The sequence below is a fragment of the Lygodium microphyllum genome, chromosome 25 (assembly GCF_053477565.2).
Source record: "Lygodium microphyllum isolate KBCC chromosome 25, Lygodium_microphyllum_v1.1.10, whole genome shotgun sequence".
NCBI lineage: Eukaryota > Viridiplantae > Streptophyta > Polypodiopsida > Schizaeales > Lygodiaceae > Lygodium > Lygodium microphyllum.
Window position 1 is genome coordinate 68,695,989 of NC_141159.1, and position 21,132 is coordinate 68,717,120.

Below are 21,132 nucleotides of genomic sequence, written 5' to 3' on the forward strand. Positions count from 1 at the left end.
TTGTTAGAGTGACATTCAATTGGTATGAAATCCTATCTTTAATATAAAGATAAAGCATCAAGGAGGTGCTTGAGGACAAGCAATTGAGCTTATCAAGATCCATATGGATAATAGGGCCTCCGTATCTTCTCACAAAGAGTTTATCTTTTGAGCACTTTGCACACTACAGATGTTGACGGGCATTGGATAGTATGGGGATAGTATCTTCAATTTCTTCTTGTACTCCCACAAATGTGCATTGGCTTTTAAGTGGGAATTTATTAGGGTAAAAGCAAATGACTTATAGAGAATTAGGTACCCTTTGTATATGTACACATTGTACAATCATATGTAAGTGAAGGTAACAAAGAATAAGGATACCATTTCATTTGTACCCATGTAATTCTCTTGTGTTCTTCTCTCTCTCAATCGTCTTACACTCCATAGCTTCCACCTCATATCCCACCATTGCTTCCCTCTCAAATAGTACTCTTGCAACAAACTTGCATATAGAATAGGGCCTTTGGCACCTTCCTTGGCATAGTACTTCACCTTTTTGGTGTCTTACCCCTTTTATTTATTATTTTGCTTGATGTTTGCCTTGTGTTTTTTTCTCTTCAAGGGGATCCTTCACTTTTTTGTCTTTGTTTCCACCCCATGTTTTGTTTCTACTTTCTCTCCTTAGTAAGGTGTGTGACTCACTCTAGTTTTGAATATTTTCTTGAACTTCTTGCAACTTTTATGTTAGTTATTGTCCTCCTTTGCTAAATGGTACCTTGGGTTTTTTTTGTTAATTTTTCTACTTGACTTGGTTTCTTGAACTGAAAGCTACTATGATTACACCTCATAGTATCAACTACACCCTTTTTGCAACATAGTCCAAGTTGCAACTTTCCTACAATTAGAAACCCTTATCATTAATATTAGGTAGTATATAGAAAAAGGGTTAGAAGACTTTCAATTTCAATAGCCCATCATGAACTTGCACTTCCCTACAATGAAATGGCTTCGCGCTTATGGATTGAGAACAACATTATTTGGCACAAGCTTGGGTTATTCAAGTATAAAAGACAATGGTATTATGATTCATCCCATTGATGAGAGCATGCAAAGTGCATGCTTTTTTCACAATCAACTTGACTCTAAGGTAAGCACGCGGTATCATGGGCTCATCCTCATAGTCAATGTTTGCTATCTAGACTGCATGTAAATCAATTATTTACACTATATCTAGCATCAACATGACTACATTTTTAATTTTACTTTTTGAGCCTATGAGCCAACATGTGCATTCAATTGTGTCCTTTTAGAAGGAGAATGTACTCATTCTTATGATTGCACAATATGTGTCCTAATTGCATTTTTGATACAATCTATGTGTCCTAATTGTATTTTTGGATACAATATCAAGGTTCATAGATGAGATCTTCCAAGTCTCCATTTCTACACAAACTACCTCTAAATTATTGCCAAACAATACTAAATCATTACCCCAATCCACTATAAGTTGTGCACACCTTTCATCGCTATGAAAGTAGTTGAGAATCATATTTATGTAACCTTGACTAACCAATTCTTAAGAACTTCTATAGTTTTAACCTTGGACCCATTGGCTATAATTAGATTAAAGTGTGCATTCTCTATTGGTGATTGTCCCAAGCTCGAAGCACTATTATTGACTTCACAATACTAACGCCTAATCCTATGTTTGGTATTTCCTTTTTGTAAATCTCCTAAGTCCAGTATTGGTAGAACAACATGCCTTTTAGCTCTTCATTGAATGTAATTGCTCCTAAAGCTCTAAGGATTGGAGTAAGCACTTGATTGGGTACATATATGCTAGGTTGGCCATCTTGGAAATGAGTTTCCATGATTGGTCCTTTATGTTCATCTATCCACAATTTGGAAGCTATCCATAGTGTTTTATTCCCTTTGAGCAACACTCCTAAAGTTGATAGTAAATGTATGGAGGCCAATGCTACTATTGGTTCTATATCTATATCCTTAAACATATTAGTCTAGCTCTCCAAGGTAGATGGCTCTACCCTTGGTGGCCTATTGTTGATATCTCTTGTTTGACAAGTGGGCTAAACATGGATCTCCCAATGATGCCTAATCCTATTGGGATAGGCAAAGGTGTTGTGCTTGATATTCTTAAAGCACTCTTGTCTAACACCACTCCTTGATCTTGAAAATCTCTTTAGGAATCCTTGATCAATTAACTATATCTGATTTTTAGGGTTAGTATAGTCTAAAACTTTGGTACTATCAAGTTGATCAATTTTGGATGCTAATGTAGCCCTCTCAACATTAGTTTTCCTAAGGGCAAAGTGGTTAACATTTTACTCTTTAAGATGGTTTTAGTCATTTCTTTTCTTTTGGATTTGTCCTTGGTATTCCTCTTTTAACTTGAGATCCACCCATCACTGATACTCCAAGAAGGCTTATTCCAACCTTTTGCTTTGAGCTCTTGTCATGACATGTAAGGAAATCAAACTCTCATTGAAACTCTCTACTCCAAATAGGCTCACAAGTACGAATTGTATGGTTGTCTTACTTGTGGATGATTTTCACTTAAGACAATTTGCAAGTAGATGTAAAATATTGCATTCTCAATATGTATTTTTTTCCCTTATCGTCTCTACTCAAGTCTTGTTTTTGACACATTTTAAACATGTGTGCTTAGGGTACCCACAACATAATAAGAAATATCCTCTTTAGGTTGCATCATTCCTCTAGCACATGCTTGTTTGAATACCATATTGTTTGACATCAACTCTAGTTGCTAATGGTTGTTGATAATGGTTATTGATAAAGTAGAGTATGGCAATAGAATTGGAATGGGTTAGACCCTTGGGTGCATGACAAATGGTTGTATCATGTTGATATCATCCATAAGTGCTATAAATTGTACTTCTAGGCTCTAGATATTCTAATGATATGTGAGTGCCACCATAATGGACACATTGAACATTGGGTCTATAGGTTGCCAAGTCTCATGATAGACTTGATTCTTTTTCCTTCATTCTCACTATGGAAACTAATTAAGGTAGAGGATTGAGATTTGCTCTTGCTTCTCTCTAAGCAAATCATCTATGTATATTGCATCCTCAAACACTCAATTCAAGTTAGACTTATCATAGGTTGAGTTGCTAGCTATAGCCCTAAATGCTCCTCCTCTTCAATCCCACAACTTTCTGCATTGGTCACTTCACTCGAGATATTATTTTGTAAAAAGCTTGGATAGTAGTCACATAGTCTCTAATGGTTTTCTTATCTTTCTTTGTCCTATGTTCATGATGTGACTATCAAGTTGTTTGTGTAACTAGCTTTAGAGAACCATGTGCAGAATAGGCTTTTGAGAGTGGAGAAGCTAAGCTCTTTGATGCTTCAAGACTTCTAAACTAACTCCATCTCTTTTCTCCTAGACACAACTTAAAAGCTAGTACCTATCTCTCCCTTGGTGTAAGGTTGTTAGCCTCATACACTTGCTTGAATTGTTCTATAGAGATGTAATGATAGCCTCTCGATGTATAGTTTCCAAGTTGATTACTTTATGTTTCTAGGGCTTAGCCTAAGTCACTTAGCAAATTGGTAGCTAACAATGAGCTGGATTATAGGGTTGTGTTGTCTAACAACTTATATTGCACAAGTTTTGAGATTGAACCATATGATGTTTCTGCACATCTTGTCATGCCCAAGGGTTGTCTTATCTTATCCAATTCCTCATCCTACTCCTTGTTGGTCTAAAGTCCATCGCATAAACGTGCTTGCTCCTTAATTTTCAAAAATTTCAAGAATGAATAAAAAATGACAAATTGCCTTAATTAACCAAAAGTGAAATGGAAGGTCTCTTGTGTGATGTAGAGTGACTATGACAAAGAGAGCTTGAGCTTTTCCATGGTCTTTAACCTTGACTTATCGTTGATATATAGCTCTTCATTCTTCATTCGTTGTGCAGTTTCACAAAATTATTGGTTAGACGGACGGCCACAACCAATAAAGGAAGTCTCCAGAAAAGCACGATAACAGATAATTAAGAAGCTTCAAGGGCGCAACCGGGCTTGAACCGGTGACCTATCGGACTGCAGCCGATTGCTCTACCACTGAGCTATACACCCCACATGACGTCATCGAGCAAACTGTTTTAAATGTCAAAAATTCTTAGCTCCCCAGAATGACATCTCGCTGGTTACATAACGGTCCAACTCGACTTTGCAACCTTAAAAACTTATTGCTACATTCCTGGTTTGCTCCCTCTAAAAACAAGGGCAACTGGTTTCTTCTCTCTTGAGCTTGTTACAATTGAGCCATTTATCCACCCTTTACTATAGTGCTATAAGCACTAATCCTTGGGATTTGCCAATGAATGTCTTGTGCATGGTTTTATTTATTACGCTAGCTTGAAAAGAGAACGTGGAGAGCCACTTGGATATAAACTTGTGTAATGCCAATCATCTCAAAAGCATCAATTATGAGTCCCCTTGAGGAATTCTAGTAGGAACAACATGGAACACTCTTTACAAGCAAGGTGCCCTTTCATCCCTGTAGGAGTTTACCACCTAGAAGTTTACAGTCAATCAAGCTTTCACATTTTCCTTTGGAAAAATATACCTTTGTATGCCAATCTTATGAGAAAAATCTCCCTTTAACTTGGTGTTTCTTTTCTAGGTTAGTGGAGACTTGAAAACACATATTAGGCATAGGAAGTGTGTTTTTATAAAAAATTACAACTACTAATCCTCTCTTGGTATGACTACTAATGCTCACTTGGTACATCTAACTAGAGCTATGAGAAATCTCGATAGAAAGTATCTGGTGCAAGATGCATATATCATACTTATCCATGCATTTCTTTACATATGCTTTCATTTCAATGAGCATGGATTGCAAGTTCTCATATTTCAAGGAGAACATTAGAGGGGGAACTAAAAGTTTGGCATGCCTTGAGAGAGAGAGAGAGAGAGAGAGAGAGAGAGAGAGAGAGAGAGAGAGAGAGAGAGAGAGAGAGAGAGAGAGAGAGAGAGAGAGTTTATATCCTTGTCCATCCATGAAGCCTATACTACTACTACTACATTATTTCATGGAGTGGACATGTTGCAAATTACAAGATAGTGCTCAAAAATTAGATTTATTGCCCATACTACCACTATATATATGCATATTGATCTACTATAGAGACCATAACCTCAAGGTAAATTCATTGATGTATGAGCATATGCATTAAGCATGACAGAGAGTCTGTATACATCATGCCCATGTGCAAGGGTTGTCAACCAAATACTTGATCATAACTTTGAAGAAGTTAGTAATATTCCTAGGTTACACATATTTTATCAACTAAGATTAATGTGCTTGTGGACCCTTACTAGAAAATATACTCAAATATTTACTAAGCAAAGTCCATTTACTGTCTAAACTTGTCAAGTGCGCTAAGACATCTGTACATACACACAAGACATATACATATACATATACATGTACTCACATACTTATTTGATGTTAAATGACATTTGAAAAAAATGTTTTATCAGCAAAAAATATATAAAGCCAACAAGTTGCACATTTACTATCCCTCTTTCCATTGCAATGTGGGCGACTTTCACGAATAAAATACGCTTTAAAACTTACCTTATAGTCATACCTAGTCATCAGAAAGGGTGATTTTTTGCATGAATCATACCAAGTATTTTGGACTAAGTTTATAGCCAAAATTTTGAAATTTCACCCGAAAAGAACGCATTGGCTAAGATGTGCATTTATATGCATTATAGGCATAAAATGTTGCATTAAAAGCAAGCAAAGGTGAATACAAGTATGCATTATATTATTATTGCTATACATTTTGTAGGTTGCTCTCTAAATTCTTATCCAATAGGCTCTTGCAACTTATGACACGCTCTATTACCCAAAGTTCAAGAAAATAAAAATCTATTTTATCCTTATTGAAATTCAATCAAGTACTAAGTACTTAATATATATGTGAATATGGAAACCACATGAAGTTATGATCGGAGTGCTACCCAAACCAAGGCAAACCCTAAAACTCTAGTTTTTGTATTTCCCAAAATATCCCTAGCCTATAAAGGCCTTGGGACTTAGCCAATATATCCCTAGTGTTGAGATATCGAGCTCCACTCGTGATACGCCAGGGTGACCGTTGTGTATTTATGTCACCGACTTGTCAGTTGCAGACGCGGTTGGTACACCGCCCATGAATAATAGCTACATGATAGCTATCCTTATCTATTCTAGTTCGTGGCTCAGTTAGTATGCCACCTTAGTTAGTTGAGTTGGTTTGAGACCCATATAGAGGGTTCTTCTATTTCTTTGTACTTGAGTTCTTTTGGCTTACACAACTAAGAAGAGGAAAACTATTTTCAGTCTCCACCCTTGTGTGTCTTCCCCCATTGTGCAAGCAAGAAAGCTTCAAGCGAGACTCCTTCCTTCTCTCCCACAATCTTGACATGGTATCAGAGCCTTGTTCGTGGTAAGGAGCTCAAGAAAGCAAGCCAAGCTCGCGGTGGTCTGGTAAGAGGAGCAGTGTTGCTTTCATTTTCTGTTTTGGGAGCAGATCTCTGCAGGTAGCACAGCCGGAAATTGCAGGAGTGCATTGTCTCAGGTTGAGACGCCCTTCGCGGTGAAGCAAGAGGGCAGTATATGCTGCGGGATAAGGGCTTTAGCCCTTGGCGACCTTGTTTTTCTGATTTGAGGCCATTTCGGGGCCTGTTTTGCAGACGGAAGTTTTCTGCACGCACTCAGGAAAAGGCTCAGTTCTATGCTGTGCAGCCACTGTTCTACAGGTCGGTGAAAAGTTACTGTAGAAATTGCATCGTATGCTTGTGCGCAGAGACATTGGGAGTTTCAGAATCATCTGTGGTTCCTGTTTATGCAAAATCGTCACTAGGAAGTGACTGTGTGGTCAAATACCACTTTCGCCAGTTTTGCAGATTTGCCCTTGTGAGGGTGAAGCTGTGTTTTTTGCAGTGACAGAATTTCTTGCAGTATTCTGTAATGGCGTCTAATTCTCTTTCACAGATTGTCACTGAAAAGCTTGACAAGAACAACTTCCAAGCATGGAAGTTTAGAATGACGAATTTCCTTATGGGAAAAGGATATTGGGAATTTGTTGCAGGAAATGAAGAAGAACCAGTTCTTCCTGATGTTCCCAATCAACAACAAATGCAAGCATTTAAAACATGGCATGAGAGAGCCAGGAAAGTTATGTACTGGCTGTCTATCAGCATTTCAGACTCTATGATTGTGCATATTCAGGATGCAAGTACGCCAAAGGAGGCATGGGATACTTTGTCAAAAATGTATAGCACAAATACGCAAGCCAGGAAAATGCAGCTCAAGCAAGAGTTGCACAATGTGCAAAGAGAAAATATAAGCATCAACGACTACCACATGAAGGTGAAGAAGATTGCAGATGCACTTGCTTCCATTGGGTCGCCAGTGGAAGATGATGATTTAGTTTCTGTGACCTTGAATGGTCTAGGAAAGGATTATGCACAGTTTCGGACATCCATTTCAGTTCGTGAAAGATTTCCTGATTTTGAGGAGTTGATTGCTCTTCTAATTTCTGAGGAACAGAGAAATGGTGTGCATCTTCTTCAAGAGGAACTTCAAAAGAAGCTGTCTTCTACTCAAATGCTGGAAGAGGTAGAGGCAGAGGTAGAGGAGGCCGATTTGGAGGCCGCAGTAGAAATCAGAATATGCAGCAAACTCAGGAAAACCAGTCCTATGGAGGAGGACGTGGTAACTCTAGAGGCAGGGGGAGCCAAAGAGGTCGTGGTGGATGGCAAAGAGGCCAAAATGCAAACAGTAATGTTGAATGCTACTACTGTGGTAAAATGGGTCATATGGCTAAAGACTGCTATAAAAAGCAGAATGACATCATGAATGGAAAACTGCAACAAGGGAATTATGCATCTTCTAGCAGACAGGGTGATGACAGAAATGAGCATTTGTTCATGGTGCAGCACATGAACAATTCTATGACAAGTGCAGAAGAAAGCAATGATGTATGGTATGTTGACTCAGGTGCATCAAACCACATGACAGGTCATGCAGAATGGATGGAGGATGCAAGGAAAATGGAAAAACCAGGATTTGTTGAGACTGGTGATGATACTGCACATCCTATTGTGCAGATTGGAAAAATTCCCTTGTCTATGCAGGATGGGAAAAAGAAATACCTGTCTGATGTATTTCATGTCCCGAATATCACCAAGAATCTGGTTTCTGTTGGTCAAATGGTTGAGCAGGGCTTGCAGGTCAGATTTAATCCTCATGGATGCTTTGTTGAGGATATGAAAAATAAAGGTCGCTTGATAGCAAAAGGAAAGAAGAAGGGCAGAATGTTTACATTGGATGCAGACATGTCTGAATTGAGTGCAGCAATGTTTGCACATGGGACCGGTGTAGTTGCACATATTGATATCTGGCATAAACGCATTGGTCATGTTAATATACAGCGACTTAAATCAATGCAGGCCCAAAACATTGTTGCAGGATTGCCTAAGTTCAAGGTTGCAGAAATGCATAAGGTATGTGAAGCCTGTCAATTTGGAAAACAGGCAAGGAAACCATTTCCTAGACATGTTCAAGAGAGTAAGAAGCCATTGGAATTAATCCACTCTGATGTGTGGACTACTAAAGCTGCATCTCTTGGAGGCTGTCATTATTTTGTCAGTTTTATTGATGACTATAGCAGAAAAGTTTGGGTGTATTTTATGAAAAAGAAAAGTGAAGTTTTTGGGCATTTCAAAACTCTTAAAGCTATGGTTGAAAAAGAAACAGGCCTGCAAGTAAAATGCCTAAGGTCAGATGGAGGGGGAGAGTACCTCTCAAATGAGTTTGCAAGGTTCCTGCAGGAGCATGGCATAAAGCAGCAATATTCATGCAGTCATACCCCACAGCAAAATGGAATTGCAGAAAGAAAAAACAGACATATTGGAGAGGTGTCTCGTGCCATGCTCAATGAAAAAGACCTGCCAGATTTTTATTGGGCTGAAGCAGTTGCTACAGCAGTCTACATAATGAACAGGACTCCCACTGCAGCAATACATGGAATGACTCCAGAGGAGAGGTATACTGGTAGGAAACCAGATATTTCTCATTTGAAAATTTTTGGTTGCATTGCCTATGTACATGTGCCAGATGAGCTGAGATCCAAGTTGGATCCAAAAGTTGAGAAGTGCATCTTTATTGGTTACTCTCTGCAGCAAAAAGGGTATAGATGCTATAACCCTTCTACTCGTAAGTTTACAGTGAGCAGAGATGTTGTTTTTGATGAGATGAGTAGCTGGTATAAACCAGTAAATGTGATTGATGATGTAGATGCACAAAATGGTAATGCTGCACAGAATTCACAGCAGCAGTCACAAAATATTAGTGGACCTGGAGTGTCCTCTAGCAGTGGTTCACATTCTTCGCCATGGACAGGCAGATTGAGATCAGGAGAATCTTCTCAAAGCAATGCAGATAGTGGTATGCAGGTATCACGAAAAGGAAAAGAGAAGGTTGATCAGCCCATGTTTGATGTGAATGCAGGTCACTCTTATGTGGATGGTGAATCCAGTGGCTCAGAACAGAGCATTGATGATGAGTTGGGTATTCCCTCTATTGTTACACCTGGAGTAAGGAAGACCAGGGATGTTTTGAGGGCACCTGGGAGTGAACCCACTTTGCGCAGGTCTACCAGAGTTAGGTATCCTGTGGATAGGCTGAAATATGATGGATTTACAGCCATTCACTATGCATATATGGTCAAGGTGATACAGGAACCAGAACCCACTTCTTTTGAGCAAGCCATGGGAAAAGAAAAATGGGAGAAAGCCATGGATGAAGAAATGGATGCCTTGGAAGCAAATGCTACATGGGAATTGGTACCTTTGCCTAAAGGTAAGAATGCAATTTGATGTAAGTGGGTTTATAAGGTGAAGCACAATGCTGATGGTTCTGTGAATAGATACAAGGCAAGATTAGTAGTCAAGGGGTATGCACAAACATATGGCATTGACTATGAAGAAACATTCAGTCCGGTTGCAAGGATGGCAACCGTAAGAGCAGTCATTGCTATGGCTGCATCAAAGGGATGGTCTTTACATCAGATGGATGTAAAGAATGCCTTCTTGCATGGTGATTTGCAAGAAGAGGTCTATATGGAGCAGCCACCAGGTTATGTGCATGCTGTTCATCCTGAGTTTGTTTGCAGGTTGAAGAAAGCTTTGTATGGCTTGAAGCAAGCACCTAGAGCATGGTCTGACAAGATAGGACAGTATCTTGTCACTATTGGCTTTCAGATTTCCAAGGCAGATTTCTCACTTTATGTGAGAAAAACAGAGAAAGGTATTATGCTACTTGTCATTTATGTTGATGATTTGATTATGACAGGTGACAGTGATGAAGATATCCTTCATGTGAAAATGCTATTGAAGCAGAAGTTTGAGATGAAGGATTTGGGAGAGCTGCGCTATTTCTTGGGCATTGAGGTGATTAGATCACCAAGTGGGATACAGCTCTTGCAAAGGCAGTATGGATTGGACATGCTGTCCAAATATGGGATGACAGGCTGTAAGCCTATTTCAGTTCCTTTGGAGCAGAATGTGAAGCTGAGCACAGATGTAGGTGAGCTTCTGGAAGACCCTACTATGTACAGACGCATAGTAGGAAGCTTGATTTATATGACTATTACCAGGCCAGATTTGAGCTATGCTGTTGGATTGGTAAGTCAGTTTATGCAGGCTCCAAGGAAACCACATTTGGATGCGGCTAGACGCATACTTAGGTATGTGAAGTCCACATTGCAGTATGGACTATTTTATGAGACTGGGGTTCAGATACAGTTGCATGGATACACTAATGCTGATTGGGCTGGTAGTATTTCTGATAGACGATCTACCAGTGGATATGTGTTCTCTTTTGGGAGTGCTGCAGTCACTTGGAGCAGCAAGAAACAGCCTACAGTTGCCTTGTCGAGCACAGAGGCTGAGTACAGGGGTGCAGCAATGGCTGCATGTGAGGTAGCTTGGTTGCATAAGCTACTTTATGATATGCATCAGTCTATAGATGGGCCAGTTGTCATTTATTTTGACAACATGAGTAGTATACACTTGGCAAATAACCCAGTCTATCATGCTAGAACAAAGCACATTGAGGTGCATTATCACTATGTGCGAGAGAGGGTTTTACTAGGTCTTATTGATCTAGTTTATGTCAGCACAGAGGATCAGGTAGCTGACATATTCACGAAGGCATTGGGCGCAGAGAAGCTGCGCAAGTTCAGAGACCTGCTTGGTGTGCAGGAATTGGGATTGAGCTCGAGGGGGAGTGTTGAGATATCGAGCTCCACTCGTGATACGCCAGGGTGACCGTTGTGTATTTATGTCACCGACTTGTCCGTTGCAGACGCGGTTGGTACACCGCCCATGAATAATAGCTACATGATAGCTATCCTTATCTATTCTAGTTCGTGGCTCAGTTAGTATGCCACCTTAGTTAGTTGAGTTGGTTTGAGACCCATATAGAGGGTTCTTCTATTTCTTTGTACTTGAGTTCTTTTGGCTTACACAACTAAGAAGAGGAAAACTGTTTTCAGTCTCCACCCTTGTGTGTCTTCCCCCATTGTGCAAGCAAGAAAGCTTCAAGCGAGACTCCTTCCTTCTCTCCCACAATCTTGACACCTAGCTCATAAAAACCTTGCACCCCTTGATGCTATCCATCATGGGAAACCCTCAACATGTCTTTGTAGAAAACTAACTTTTATAGACTTGGTGGAGAGTCCTAAATTGCTTCCCTCCTAGAAAAACTATGACCCTAGAACTTTATCAAATGTTTAGCTATCCAAGAGGGTGGCAAGATGGTCCTCTCTCTCTCTCTCTCTCTCTCTCTCTCTCTCTCTCTCTCTCTCTCTCTCTCTCTCTCTCTCTCTCTCTCTCTCTCTCTCTCTCTCTCTATGTGTGTGTGTGTGTGTGGGGGGGGGAGGGGGGGGGGGCGCACGCACCATCCAATTCCCTCAAAAGGCTTGTAAAGGACCCTACACTTTATCCAAAGCAAGCCTCTATCTCATGAAAAGTTATACTCCAATAGAAAACTCATTGCATTGTCTAATTCATAGATGTAGATGCACACGCATGTGTGTAGGTGTATGTATAAATACAAGCATTCACATGTGTGTGCACACACATGCATGCATGTGTGTATGCACACGTGTGTGTGTGTGTGTGTGTGTGTGTGTCCTGTCTTTGATTTTGAAGGAAGTGGACATGCAATTAGCCTAAAAACTTAACACTTCACCCATAAAGATAAAGTGCCTAATATTACATCCCAACTGGCCGAAAAAGCCACTTGCTTTTCTTACACATGACATCCTGTTTTCTAGATATTTCCATATATTTTTAGGATATTTACAATAAATAATATCCATAATATAAAAAATATGATAATCTTGTCCAAAATCTAATATTTTTGGACCATCAATACTATATACATTGACACTAATGACTTATATGGCTTATAACTCTCGTTCACGTTGTAACTTTTGTGATGAGTGGCTACAATCCTTGTTAATTCGGAAAAAATGTCGGGTTATGACTCTCGTTTTTTTTAATAATTAAATAAAAATTGTTAGTTATTAACATTAGTTAGTTTTTACTTTAGTAAGTAACCTTACTAACTTATTAATTGACTAACTAATTTTCAAACTAACCAATTAACTTTAAATTGCATGGAAGCATTACATCCTTCTCCCCTTAAAGAAATCGAGATGTCCTCATCTCGAGAGAAACCATGGGTATTGTTGATGAAGAGCATTCTCATCTATCCATGTAGCATCTTCTTTAGGATAATTCTTCCACTGGACATGGTATTCTCTAAGGGTTTTACTCCTCAATTTTATTTCCCTTACATCAATTACTCTGTTAGGTTGTAGCTCAAGGACTCCTTGGTTAGGTATTACAACTTGTTTATCATCAAGGATATGGTTCGTATTAGCTATGCATGCTTGAAATACGTTGTGGATTTTTATATTCTCAGGAAGTTGTATCTTGTAAGTGCTTGGTCCTAAGCACTTGAGAACCTTATAGGGTCCACAATATCTTGGACTTAACTTCTTAAATTCTCCTAAAGATAAAGAACTCTTCTTTGGATGGACAATGAAGACCATGTCTCCATCTTTGAAGATTCTTTCTTGCCTTTTTAGATCAACATACGCCTTTGGTTGGTCCTTGGCAGCTTGAATATCTTGTCTAATAATCTTGATTTGATCATCCATTTCTTCTAACATTTTTCTTGAAGCTTCTACCCTTAGCGTGGGATCGGAAAATTTTAGTGGCATACAGCAATCTTGACCATATAGTGCTTGAAATAGAGTCATTTGAATACTTCAATGATAGGAGGCATTATAAGCAAATTCCACTAAGGCTAGATGTTGAATCCACCTCTTAGGTTCCTTGCTACAATATGTGTGCAAAATATCCTCAATTACTTGATTAACTTGTTTTGTTTGCCCTCAGTTTGTGGATGATAAGAAGTACTGAAACAAAGTTGGATTCCAATGGCTTCAAACAAACTCTTCCAGAAATGTGATGTGAAAAGAGAATCACGATCACTAATGATCCTTTTAGATAACCCATGTAACCTAAAAATCTCTTTTACAAAAATTCTTACAATATTTGAAGCTTTGTAATTGGTTTTTATTGGAATAAGATGAGTGACCTTTGTTAGCATGTCTTCTATTGCTTTTATTGAGTTATATCCTCCTTGTTCAGAGGGTAACCCAACTACAAAGTCCATACTAATAAATTCCCATTTCATCTGGGGAATGTCAGGTGGCTAGAGTTTCCAAGGTAACTTGACATGTTTATATTTTACCCTTCAGCAATTTAGACATTCAGTGACATACTTAAGTACATCGCCCTTGAGTTTTTGCCAGTAGTAGCTTTTCCTGACAACATTAAGAGTTTTTGTATATCCTAGGTGTCCTAAAAAAGGAGAATCATGTGCTTCACAAAGTATCCTTCTCTTGATAGTTTGACTTAAAGGAATGCATAGTCTCATTCTAAAATAAACAAGTCCTTCATCTTCATCTATAGAGAATTCTTGTTGATACTTAGTCTTGAGTTTGGGATCTTGTTTCTTATTTTCAACTTCCCAAGACAATTGTTGATAGTCTAGGTGCTTATTTGCTTCATCCTTAGTCAACTTGATGATAGTATTAGTTGGCATTGATAACATTGTAGTTAGAGTTTCTGTCCTAGATGGTTCTTCAGTGATAAGAGCATTAAGGAAGGCTTTACAGCTAAGGGAATCTACTACTACATTTTCTTTACCAGGTCTGAGAACTTAATTTCAAAGTCATACTCCTACAGAATTTCAATTCACAGTCGTTGCCTCATATTAAGATCAGGTTGAGTAAAAATCCACTTAAGACTTTTATAATTTGTGACTAAGGAAAACTTCTTAGCAAGCATGTAATGTCTCCATAATTTGAGAGCACGAATCACAACTAACAACTCTAGGTCGTGAGTAGCATATCTCTTTTCATGGGCTTTCAACCTTCTCGAAGAGTAAGCTATAGGATGACCTTCCTGCATTAGTACGTATCCCAATGCAAGAAAGCTAGCATCTATGACAACTTCAAATTCCTTGCTTAAGCTAGGTAGCCTTAAGATAGGAGTAGTTATCAAACTATGCTTTAGTTGCTCAAAGCTAGACCGTTCAATGGCATCTACATAGTGGCAAATTGCTTTTTGAGTAGATATGTAAGAGGTGCTACAATTTGGGCATAGTTTCTAATGAATATCCTATACCATCCTGTCAAACCTTGAAAACTTATCACTTCCTTGATAGTGGTTGGGCGTGGCCAATCTTGAACATTTTTTACCTTGGTAGGATCTACTGATATATCTTCAGCAGACACTATGAATCCCAAGTACTCAATCTACCTTTTGAAGAAGGCACACTTCTTCTTGGCATATAGTTTGTGTACTCTCATAGTCTCCAGCACAATGCAAAGATGTGGTTCATGATCTTCTTCCTCCTTCGAATATGTTAGGACGTCATCAAAGAATACAAGAACAAAATCATTGAGATGATGTCTGAAAATGTCTTGCATTAACGTGTTGAAGGTAGCTGGAGCATTTGTCAATCCAAATGACATCACAATGAATTCGAAATGACCGTATCTTGTGTTGAAGGTAGTTTTAGGAATATCTTCATTCTTGACTCTGATTTGGTAATATATTGATTGAAGATCGATCTTAGAAAAGATCCTTGCTCCTTGTAGACAATCGAGAAGCTTGTCTATCCTCAGGATCGGGTACTTATTCTTTACTATTACCTAGTTTAGCCCTCGGTAGTCGATACAAAGACGAAGAGTTTCATCTTTCTTCTTTTAGAATAATATTGGGGCTCTCCATGGTGAACTACTTGGCAGAATATACCCTTATTCTAGTAGTCATTTGAGTTACTCTTTTAGTTCGATGGCTTCATAAATAGACATTTTGTAAGATCTCTTTGCCACTGGAGCAGCTCTTGGAACAAGTTTGAGATCTCATGATCAACTTCTCTTTTTGGAGGTAACTCAGTTAGCTCTTTAGGAAATATATCGGTGTACTCTTTTAACTAAGATGGTTTTTCTTCTATCTAACCATCTTGATTTATCTTGTTAAGCTTGATCAAGTAAACATGTAATCCTTTCTTCAAGCCTTTCACAATTTGAGAAGCTTTTGCTAAGTGAACTTTAGGTTTCCCTGTTTCACCTTGTGTAGTTGCTATTTCACTATTCAAATTGTGAAATGTGACGACATTTTCCACAATGGATATGAGCATCATTGGGAATCAGCCAATCCATTCCTAGTAAACATTCATAAGATTCTAAGTTCATTATTCTGAACATCATACTTAAAAGTTTTTCTCCTAGGTTAAACTCTACCTTGGCAGTTTGCTGTGTAGAAAGTACTTCCTTTCCATTTGCTAATTTCACAAGAAGTTTTGATGTATTTATTATATCTATTCCTAACTTCTTAGCACACTAGGGTGAAATAAATGAGTGTGTACTTCCACAGCCAATTAAAACTTTAAATGATTTACCTTGATGACTAGGTGGTGTCTATATTACCGAATATTGACGATTTAGACATTTCCTGTGGAATGCAGCATGAATAGTTGCTATTTCAATATCTTCTTCCATAGTAGGGTCTTCCTCCCTATTAGTCTCTTTTAGGGTGATAATTGACATTCTTTCTCTTGCCATAGGTACTTGACCATGGCCTTGGGTAGCTCTACCTTGACCTCAAAATTGGCCTTGGCGATGGTTTCCACCAAGCTTTGGACAATCTCTCTTGAAATGTCCTAGCTCATTGCAATGAAAGCACTTAATGCCATCCTTGTTTTCCTAGGTAGGAACAAAATTTCCAATTGCATTACATTTTTCCTTTTTCTTTTGACCTTGGTAAAATTGGCCTGGGGTTCTTTTTGCTTGACCTTTGAATCCTCCTTTGTTCTGGTTATTGTAGCTCCAGAACTTATTATTGTTAGGCTTTGATTGTACTTCTTGCACAATAGGAGCAACTCAAATCAAAGCATCCTGGCGGTCTATTGGGCATATTGATTCCAAATGAGTATTCAAAGGATAATTTAGCTCATTGCATATTTCGTACACTTGTCGAATAGTATCCATGGGGATGCATATTTAAGAAGAGAACAAACTTGGAGTAATATGCTTTCAGGGTCAGTCCCATTTGCTTAAAGAACTCATTCATCTTTTTGGTGCGATAAGCTGGAGGTAAATATCTTCCTCTTACAACTTCTTTTAGCAAATCCCAAGTAATGGTATTTTTAGGGACACCTTGATCTTGGCACCACTACTTTCACCAGAGTTGAGAGCTTCGCCAATTAATTTTAGTTTAGCTATTATGGCTTGGTTGGCTGGGACAGCTCCAGCAACAGTAAAATAATCTTCCATGGATTCGATCCAAATTTCTGCATCGGCTTCCACATTCTTGCCTTTCTCGTCAAATTTTGGAGGTTTGACTTGCTTCAAAGACTCATTTTCTCTTGGGCTTCATACGATTATTGTGGGTGCAAAATTCTAGAAAATTTTCAAGAAATCCCAACTTTTACGAAATTTATATAGCATTAATATTAGAGTTCGATACTCAAATTATTTCTTAAGCTTATGTCGTATTCTATACTAATGTGCACTCTAATGCCAACTGTGAGGTGTCCGCTAGTCTCAATCCACGGCACATCTTTTAGTAGTCAATCAGTAGGTTTTCCAAAAGTTATGCCACTCAACGCTCCCTTGGAACATCATGGGGTTTATCACTAAGGCCCTACTAAGTCTACTTCGCAACATGAGAGTTTTGGCCCCCAAGAGGATTGACTTGAATTTTTGGGTTCCTAAAATAAGACGAGACTCCTAACAGCTAGCTAGCTTCAGTAGTTTCGAGTTCCCACTTCTACAGGATTACTCGATTTGAAGTGGACTTGCCATTGTACTTGGTTCAAAGAGAATGGGAGACGAAGGGGAATGCAGTATGTCAACCCTCATGACCATAAGGCAAAATCCCATTCCGACCCTCTAAAACAATGCAAGTTGGTTCTACCTAATGACTAGTTGGTCAATTTATCATCTTCCTATGTCTATTGCCGATTTAGAAAAGGTTCCAGCTAACTGGGACTACCCTACCATTGGTCGGCCCACCGAGCATCGCACCCACCCGCTTTCCTTTGATGGACAGAATCATCTTTAGTTTTTTAAATTACCTACAATACATTTATTGGAACATATACAACTAGCTTCCTTAATTAGTCTGTTAAATCACATGTTCCTTCACATAATTTATCTCACAGACATGCATACAGTTCAAACAATCCTTGAATAAAACAAACTTCTTTATTATATTGGAAGCTTATTACAATTTCCATCTTTCCAACCTTGCAGAAGATACATAGAATTCCACGAGGGTATTCTTCCCACTAAGATTCCACCCATGTAACTAGTATTTAGGATTCCAGGATCCCATCCTGGGTCACGAAGGGGCTCGTCAGATTCTAGAAACAATGCATGATTTATAGCTAGAGCTGCCCCTAGCACCCACATTTCCTATTGCCCGAGACTATCCCTATTGATAGACCTTTTGCTAACAGAGTCGGTCTAAGCCTCACAAAGCGATAACCATGACCCCCTTGGAGTAGGGTCTCATGATGACTAGCTTGGGGGTAGCCTAGCACGATCCTTCCTTTTATCCTGTTTGTTAATATTTTCAATCGGAGATCTAGATTCTAGCAAACAAAAACAATCCTTTCAAATGTATATCAAATGATGCAATGACAATCACACCATCGTGTAATTCACAGCTTCCATAGCCAAGGTAGACCTTATCCTAAGGCAACCTTACATTTAATGAGGATTCTCCTCCCCATAAAGAAGTGTTGAGTATATCTTTTACCACATACTAAGCAAGGCATGAATTTTCCGTTTGGGCTATCTTACCCAATATAAGTGAAATTCCTTAAAGAAATATGTTATGCCAATAACTTAATGAGATGGCTTACAGATCCTTTAAATAGAATTTCACCTTTTAAGCGACACCTAACCTTGTCGTGTTTGACAATAATCATATCGAGTTATTTTACTAAACTCGAGTGCACATAAAGTGATATGTGCAATAACCTCTTGTAACTCTTTCCATCATGATTCCATGATTTAGAATCTCACTTAATCTAACTACAAATCATAGCGATTAATTGTTTATGCATATACTAGTATGCTTTCTAGATGAAACTATCAATTTATATAAGTGTCAAATATAGAAGCTAATATTTTATGTAATTATTTCATGTGACAAAATAATAACCTAATAGGTGAGATAACCTGGTTTTGCAAGATAACATTGGGAATTTCATCTTTGCCTGCACTTGTGTTCGCCACACCCGATGTTCCATTGTTGGTAGTGGCAACTCCAGCAACCTCGGGCACTCCTGTATCTCTAGCAATACCGATTCGTTGACCAGTTTTGGGGGTGGTTCCCATGGTCCTTCCACCTCGTCACTTTGGAGCCATCGTTCAAGTGGATTCAAGAGATAAAGAAGAAGGAATGAATTTGAGTTAGGAGAGAGTAAGAGAAGATGGCTTAGTTGAAGACTGAGATAGGGGAGAATTGAGAAAACTCTCTCACTCGCAACCTCTTGAGGTAACTCCTCTCTCTCTCTCTCTCTCTCTCTCTCTCTCTCTCTCTCTCTCTCACCAAAAGTAAGAGGCTCCTCTTGAAATATCACCTGATATACCTCAACTACTGGTCAAGTTGCTTATGCATTTTCTCCTCATGGAAAACAACATCATGGTTGTGGATGACCTTCTGAGCATGCAAATCCCACAGGCAATAGCCCGTCTCACTTGCATCCCCATAACTAACAAGAAAGATGCATTTCACTACCTTAGGATCCAACTTATTGCATTTTTCCTTGATAACATGGCATAAAGCATCACAATGAAAGACATGCAAATGAGTATATGATGGAGGTTTTCGAAACCATACCTCATTTCCAACTTGATTGCCAATAGTAGTGCATGGGTAGTACTACCTCAGTCCAAAAATGCTATGGTAAGTCTACTTGGCTAAGCATACTATGGACTCTCTCATGAATCTTCCTATTCATGTGCTCAAGCACATTATTCTAGGGTGGGGTGTATGGGATAGTTAACTAACTCTTAATGCCCTTCCCATCACAAAAATTTTCAAAGGCTTTAGATACATACTCCCATTGTTAGATCATAAGCATTTTAGCATATACCTAAAGTGGTTCTCAATAAGAGCAAGCCAATACTAAAACATAGCCAATGCATCAGATTTCTACTTTATGGGGCATGCCCAGACCTTATGTGAGTAATCATGAATAAAAGTAGTGAAGTACTTCGTGCAAGCTAATGAATGATAGGGAATAGGTCCACAAACATCAAAATAAACAAGAGCTAAAGGCTCATCGATGCGCATAATGCTAGACTTCTTATACAAATTACATGTTTCTCTACCATAAAGATAATTATCACAAGATTCAAAACATTTATAGTCAAGGGATAGAAGATATTACAAATGGGTAAGTATTTTCACTTCCTTGAATGGCATGTGTCTAAGTTGATGATGTCATAACAATACATGTGGTACTGCAGCTATAACGTGCACGTCTATCCAACCATGTTTTAGCGGTCCTCCATTGAGAAACGAATCTAAGCATCGCTGCCCGGTACTCCCATGGAATGTTCTGGGGTTTGTCACCTAGGGTTTTCCAAGTCCACCTCGCAAACGGAATGTTCACGGTCGAATCCACTAGGATCAACCTAAAATCTGGGTTTCTAGGGGTCAAAGTCTTCTGATGGTATTCTAGCATTGAGTTTTGGAAATCCTACTTTATGCATAGATACCCAAGCCACACTTGGTTCACAAAGAGAATGGGAAACGAGAGGGATGTATTGCTCGACCTCTCTTCGTGTACGGCATAGTTCCATTCCGGTCCCCTAAAATAGCATGAATCGGGTTCTAAGTTAAAAATACCTAAAGGTCAAACGTCGGTAAAACCTTGTGAGAAGCCTCCCACTTCTTTGGGACCACCCTGCCATAGGACGGACCCATCGGGAGTTCCGCCCACTTGCTTTCCTTGATAGCTTTAGTTTTCTAATTAGGTCTTATCACATTTATGTGTAACATTCAAAATTAGATTCATTAATTAAGCATTTTAGGGAATAGGGTTCGTTCGCGTAACTTATAGCACAAACACGAAAATAGTGCAAGTAGTCCTTTTGACAAATAAGTTCCTTAACTTATTTTCCAGTTAATCCTTGTCTCTTGCCCATACAGGAGAAATTATGTATCCCTTTTGTCCAACAGAAGTACCTAGTCCAAATCACATGGCACCATAATTTCCATCCATTATCTAGAATAGGATCTTTCAATGCCCCAGACGTTGGGCTCACGTCAGTCTACAACTCTCTTTCGGAGTAGGCAAGGGGTGTCCAGAGCTCAATTGACCCCAAGCAACTTAGAAGTGAGACACAACTTCCCTGGTTGACCTTTTCACCACTCAACCTTCAGTCCGTGAATCGAGTAGTGCCCTCTTGGGTTGAAATACGTCGTGACCTTGGAG

At 38.9% G+C, this 21,132-nt stretch overlaps 1 non-coding gene across 1 annotated transcript; it reads right to left on the reverse strand.

Moving 5' to 3' along the window:
* Positions 1-4,028: 4,028 nt before the first annotated feature.
* TRNAC-GCA (transfer RNA cysteine (anticodon GCA)) lies at positions 4,029-4,100 on the reverse strand. The gene has a single exon. It is a non-coding gene; the product is annotated as a tRNA-Cys (tRNA).
* Between the last annotated feature and the right edge of the window lie 17,032 nt (positions 4,101-21,132).